Here is a 6229-nt window from a genome sequence, read left to right as displayed (position 1 = left end):
TTTTCTCTCGTGGCGTTTCCGACGAGCGCTTACCGACCCAACAGCAGCAGCAGCGAGCAGCACCCCCCGTGCGCCCACCCCGGTGTCGTCGAGCCTTATTGTTGTCGTACAATCAATTGAAAGAGAGTCCCGGCGACGACGAATGTCCATCGATATCAGGTTTCCGGCTAAATGTCGTTCAGGTTCTGCCGGTAGGGCTTGAAAGGGATCCCCGCTGCATTGAAAACGGCACCGCGACTACTGATGTTATTTTCTCCAGCGTTATGCTCTGCACATCGAATTAACGATCTAACGAGGAAATATCATTGGAGTTCCGTTTACCGATATTTTTATGGGGTTCGGATGTATTGGAGAATAGATAAAATTAAGAAACACTTGTTTATCACATACAAGGTGTCCCAAATTAATCTCGGTTCCTGTGGTGTGCAAGTAGAACAGGTGGAAATGAACAGAAAAGTGCCATACTATTTTGCAAATAACACGCAAAATTTTGAATTATCAATGATTGAAAATGACCAAGTATAAAGGCTTCTTTAATTAATAACTCAACAATTTGTGTGTTATTGGCAAAATGGTGAGATACTTTTTTGTTCCGAATAGTCTAATCTACTATTGGACAACTATTGTACCTAACGACAGACACTAGTAACAATGATTATTTTCGAGACAAAAGTAACGGACTGTTACTTTCGTCCCGACTTATATTTTCACAGAATTGGCCAAACATTCATTTTTATAAAAAAAAAAGAAAAAAGAATACTAACCTCCAAATTCTCTCTCTCTTTCTTTCATTTTCATGTGTCAAATTACTCAAAGAAATAGTAATTGATTTAAAATGAACAATAAATAAGGAAGTACTTGTGCGAATGTACATGTAGAAGCAATCGTATCTCTTACATTTATTTGCTCTGTAATGTATCTGAGGCACTTGAAAACCGGTTACAGACATTTGTGTGTTTCCTTGCAAGATGAACGTGACGAGAAGTGCAACCGCATTTCGACGGTCCGAATTCTCGTCAACGCCCGTGCGCTCGCCGAGTTGTCGGTGAGAGAAGGATTGGCAAATTGGTGAGGGGAGGTTATCGGTTTTCTCAAGCAAACACGACACGATGCAACAGCCTCATTGAGAACTATCTCGTACCGAGAAGCTCTCGTATGTCCGGTATTTTCGTGTGTGAATCCTACCAATATTGAGATATCACTCGGCAAGATTGGATAACAATTTCCACTCTCCGCTCAGCCGTTCCGATCGAGTATCGAGGCTAATATAATTTTAATGAGTTCAATTTATCGATATTACAACGAGAGGAACGATCGTGTGTCATAATAATTATCGCATTTCGGCTGTCATAAATAAACAGAGACGTCATTTTCGTGTAATTATAATATTGAAATCTGAATCCGCTGAAATTACACCACTTTCCTCTATATGTGTCTCTATACGAGTATATGTACGCGCGTATGTGTATATGTGTGTGTGTGTGTGTGAGCATTTTCATTAAATTAGGAACGAGATATTGCGAAAAAAAATATTTTACGAACATTTCTGCATCGTTAAATTATGTATATTATATTTACATGTTTCGTAAATTTCACAAAAACGTCTCGCCGAATTGCTTGAAATATTCAACGGCTTCTTCTCGCGAAAAAGAACGCGTAAAACACGTAATCTAGAGAAGATCGCTTTAATTAACGAGAGGCGCGCGTCGGTTTCCGCAATTTGTTTCTGTCCGGGGAAGGAAAGCTCAAACTCGGGCTGAATCACGTAAAGGGATCGATTTAAATCGGACGAACGTACGGCTGAGTGAAGTAGAGAGTCTGGAATTCGGTGCGGGGTTCAAACAAAAAGAGGACCACCATTCTTCGAATTGATCTGAATTGCAACGAGTCGAGATAAAAATTTGCTGCACACGGATCGACCTCTTAAGAACCTGTTCCTCCTTTTGCGAGACGATTTAACAAGACGAGCTTCTTGTTCACCGCAAGAAACCGATCCAATCGGCAATGTTGTCATGAATTCCGCGCGACGATTTCACATTCTAATCTAAAGATAGTGTGAAACTTCAGATAGCGCACGTACGAGCTTATATATATATATGAAGGCGGTCTGATAAGTAGTAAGATTTACGTATGGTGGCGCCACTGCAGCGAAACCGGTTTTACCATCATATACCCCCATCTTTCAAACAATACCTGTCAAAATTTTTGCCTTATCCATTTGTTTTTGTTTATCCAGTTGTTTTTTGTTGGCAGCCGATTAAAGTGAACGCCTCAGCCATTGTCGTCAATATGGAAAAAGAGCAATATTGTTCGGTGATTCGTTTTCTTTATTTGGATGGGAAAACGTGTGAAGAAGTTTATGGGGGTGTGGCTCCTTCGAGAAGCACTGTTTTTAGATGGTACGCCGAGTTTCGTCGTGATCACACATCCGTCTTTGATGATGACCGTTCCGGGCGGCCAAAAGAAGTTACTACCGATGATTTTGTCGAAAAAGTGCATGATATCATATTGACCGACCGTCGAGTGAAGGTGCGTGAGATAGCAAACATAGTAAAGACCTCGAGAGAACGCACAGGACATATCATACATGATATATTGCACATGAGGAAGCTATTGGCGTGATGGGTGCCGTGGTTGCTCACCATGGACCAAAAACGAAATCGAGTAGTCATTTCAAAGATGTGTTTGGAGCTGTTTTAGCGCAATCAGGCTGAGTTTCTACGTTGTTTTGTGACTGTAGATGAAACGTGGGTCCATTGCTATACATCAGAGACCAAGCAGCAGTCTAAACAGTGGACTTTACCTGGCGAAAGAGCTTCAAAGAAGGCCAAAACGGCCCCATCGGCCGGAAAAGTCATGGCTACGATATTTTGGGATTCCCGTGGTATAATCCTCATCAATTATTTGGACAAGGGAAGATCTATCACGGGGCAATACTACAGTGATTTACTGGGACAATTCGACGTGGAACTGAAAAAGAAACGGTCTCATCTTGTAAAGAAGAAAGTCCTGTGTTCCATCACGGCATAGCACCAGCACATTCATCCGCAATCGCTACAGCTAAACTGATCGAATTGAGATACGAATTGCTCACCCATCCACCGTATTCTCCAGATTCGGCCTCCAGCGACAGTTTGCCAACATGAAAAAATGACTCGCAGGGAAGAAATTCACGTCGAATTCGGAGGTCATCACTGAGGTAGATGCCTATTTCGCAGAATTTGAACAATCATACTTTCTAGAGGACATTAAAAAGTTACAGCACCGTTGGAAGAAGTGTATAGAAGTGAAAGGGAACTATGTTGAAAAATAAATCGAAATTTTTCCGAAATATTGCGTTTTTACTTCAAATCCTACTACTTATCAGACCGCCCTCGTATATATACAGTTAATGTTTATGTGTTGAAACAGAATCACAATATCAAAAGAATTATTAACCTAAATAACTAGAATTCTCCGATGCAAAGGAAGGATTTTTATTCCACGTTAAACATTGTCCTTATTTCAAGATCGAAACGATAAACGCGTCCAGGGACATCGTTTAGAAATCGGGCACTTTTATCCTCACGCGTTTCCCGTCTCACGCCTCTTTCGCACTTATTCTATTTCGCTTTTGCGTGACATCTCTCAGGCGGTGTTTCCGCAATTCAAATAATAAATTCCACCTTGCCTCTCCGCCCATCCGGCTGGCCGAACTTTGCTGTCCGATTCGGAAATCAATTAGTGGCAGATTCAGTTTCCATGGAAGGAAGAAGGGCAAATCACGTCACCGATGCGCAATCTTAACCGGGCGGGAATAGCGGCTGGAAACGGCAGAGAAAAAGAAATTTTAATTAAACCCAGAATAAGAGTTTAATCGAGCAAGAGCGATTAATTGCCCGAGGATGAGGGGAGCAGGGTTAAAGCGACCATAGGGTCAAAGGAGTAAGAGACTGGCCGGCCACCCTCCCTTGGCTCATCTCCTACGCTCACCCCCTTTTCCTCTCCATGACGACGCTCCGACTTTCTGAAATACCTCAAGCAAAGCCATCCGTGTAAATATGCGAAGCGAAATCTCGCCGTGAATGTTCTATTATGTCTAATTAAGGGGACGCCTGACTTCACGCGCGCAATGACGCCGCCTCGGTCGGTGGATTTCGCGCTTTTATTTGCGCGCACAATGTCTCGTCTCTATCAAATTCTTCTGATTCCTGGCGATCCGTGGACGGCACGGCACGTGTCTTTGTGCAAGTCACGTCGGCGAGCGAGAACAATGGCGAATTTAAAAATCCTCGCGACCAATCCTGAGAAAGAAAAGGAGGGTGGGAGAGAGAGAGAGAGAGAGAGAGGAAGGTCTTCACTAGCGAGTTCTCCTCGGCGTCGTTATAAATTAACTACACGTCGCTCGTCGCGCGCCTTACGTGTTCCTTACGGGATCTTGTATTTTTTATGGAACCCAATCTCAGGACTTTTCCAAAAGGAATATTTGCTCTCCTTGTTTATTTAACAACAAATAATATTAATAGTAACGAACTATTCACAGATCAAACTTCGGACTTCGAATATAAACGACGAATTCTCAAACCGCAGTTGACGGAACGAACTTCGCGGGATCCTTAAGGTTAAACCTGATTTCCGTTGTAATTTAAGTTACCGCAACGTTTAATATTGACGATCAAAGGAGGGAAGGAGGACACCCGCTCTTTCGCTTCGCGGGGATCTAATCGGGAAGCCTCGCTCACTCTCCTCCGTTACGCAACCGTTTGTCTCTCTCTCTCTCTCTCTCTCTCTCTCTCTCTCCCCCCGTAATGACCAATTTGGCGAGATCCGTTATTAGTTTCGCACGTCTCGAGATTTTACGAGAGAGACGGACTCCGACGAGAGAGAGAGAGAGAGAGAGAGACGGCAATAAAGATCTCCGGAGGTCGGCGGGAAATAGTTGGGCACGAAAGCAATGGGCGCAATCGGTGCAACTGTCCCTTCAATAACGGTGATATTTACAATTTATCGAAAGTTCGTGACGCGACGACGACGAGGTAAGACTCCGCCCGAAGGGTCGAAGGTGATAGGCGGAGTATTGCAGTTGCTGCTGCTGCGCCTTCTCCGTATACAATAAAGTATCGGAATTTACCGAATGCTGCCGTCGTCGTCGTCGTCCTGCCGCGCGACTTTAACCTCTGAATAAGTCATGCCGCGTGGCGCGACGCGTTATTAAAGTCGTATCCGAGTGTTGTTTGCCGTTTCAATATGCAAATCGGCAAATTCGATGGCGGCCGGAGGAACATCTTGTCGGAGAAAAGAATCAAGGGGGCACCACGGCAAGTGGACACGCGAGCGCGTGACGAGAGTGGAGAAAGGGAGAACGAAAAAGAGAGAGAGAGAGAGAGAGAGAGAATGACCGCGTTAATACGATTCCTTTTATATTTCCGAGAGTGAGATTTAAATGCGTGCAATTTCGCGCGCGCGCACATGCGAAAGGCGGGGTACCACAGCGATGGAAAGTTTCTCTCAGGATGAAAGGAACTGACGGCGGCGGCGGGCTGGCGGTAACACCTTCGAACGAACCGTATTTCGAGCGGTATTATCCCCAAGTGGAGAAACGACCACCACGGGGGGAGACAACGACGAACCTCGCCGGATGCCGCAAATGAGACGGCCGCTTTCCTACCGAGAGAGAGAGAGAGAACGAAGCTACGGTGAGAAACGTCCTGAGGGGGGAAAAGGGGAAGGGCGCTCTTCTCTCTCTAAGGAGATTGACCGTCGGACAAAGTCCAGAACCGCAATGCCGCCCATGTGGATCCCTCCCTCCCCACGGCCGCCTTTCCGGCTCCAACCTAGAACGGTCGCAACGCGGGACTTCGTTCCTCCCTTCACCCCTCCGACCCTTTCCCGAGCTGTTCCCGCCGCCGAAGCTGTGAAAATTGCGCGGATTGTTGCGACAGGCGCGCAATTCCGCCGAAGAGTCGAGACTACGATCTCGTCTGTCTCGTTGTCTTCGACGGCGAATCTCTCAGTTTCGGCCGCCGAAAGTCTCGATGGCCTGCCGGATAGTTATTTAAGTTTCTCGCGTCTTCCCCCTCCTCTTCTCTCGCTTTCCCCCAGTCCATCGCATAAATCTCCCGTCGACATCGTCTCGTAGGAATTCTCAAATTCGCCGCTCACGCGACGCGTACGGCGAACGTAGCTTCGAGTGTTCGATCTGTCGATCTACGGAGCTACGAGTGTGCGAGAAAGTTGTGGGGTGGAACGT

Source organism: Dinoponera quadriceps, unplaced genomic scaffold (assembly GCF_001313825.1).
Source record: "Dinoponera quadriceps isolate SergipeBrazil2010 unplaced genomic scaffold, ASM131382v1 scaffold115, whole genome shotgun sequence".
In the NCBI taxonomy this organism is placed as follows: domain Eukaryota; kingdom Metazoa; phylum Arthropoda; class Insecta; order Hymenoptera; family Formicidae; genus Dinoponera; species Dinoponera quadriceps.
This window is presented reverse-complemented; position numbering follows the sequence as displayed.